Source organism: Crocuta crocuta, unplaced genomic scaffold (genome assembly GCF_008692635.1).
Source record: "Crocuta crocuta isolate KB4526 unplaced genomic scaffold, BGI_CrCroc_1.0 scaffold336, whole genome shotgun sequence".
NCBI lineage: Eukaryota > Metazoa > Chordata > Mammalia > Carnivora > Hyaenidae > Crocuta > Crocuta crocuta.
The window spans coordinates 204,195-204,578 of record NW_027527943.1 but is presented as its reverse complement, the minus strand read 5'-3'; the positions used below and the strand labels follow the sequence as shown (position 1 = coordinate 204,578).

The window sequence follows — 384 nt, the reverse complement described above, 5'->3', positions numbered from 1 at the left end:
CCAAGGGCATTCCTCCAAGGGCCTCCTTGCTCACCTTCTCCCTCTTCCCACTTTTTAGTAATAATAACTAATACTTATTATAATAATTATTAGTAATAATGAAGAAGGCCCTGTGCTCGGCCTTCTGTACTGTCATGTAGGGAGATCAAGGGACAGCTGGCCATTATGTAAACGGTTAAACGCTGAACGGCACGCGTGTTAAAGGACGCACCCTGCGTAGACGGAGAAGCGCGGAGTCGAGCCTCCGGGCGCGGCCACGTGGAGGTGCCGGGGATCGAACCCGGGGCCTCGTGCATGCTAAGCACGCGCTCTACCACTGAGCTACACCCCCTCGCCCCGCGGCGGCTTGGGGCCGCCTCGGCAGCGTCGGTCCCTCCAGCTGCG

General features: G+C 57.6%; 1 non-coding gene across 1 annotated transcript; it reads right to left on the bottom strand.

Moving 5' to 3' along the window:
• Positions 1-259: 259 nt before the first annotated feature.
• TRNAA-AGC (transfer RNA alanine (anticodon AGC)) lies at positions 260-331 on the bottom strand. Its single transcript has one exon. It is a non-coding gene; the product is annotated as a tRNA-Ala (tRNA).
• Between the last annotated feature and the right edge of the window lie 53 nt (positions 332-384).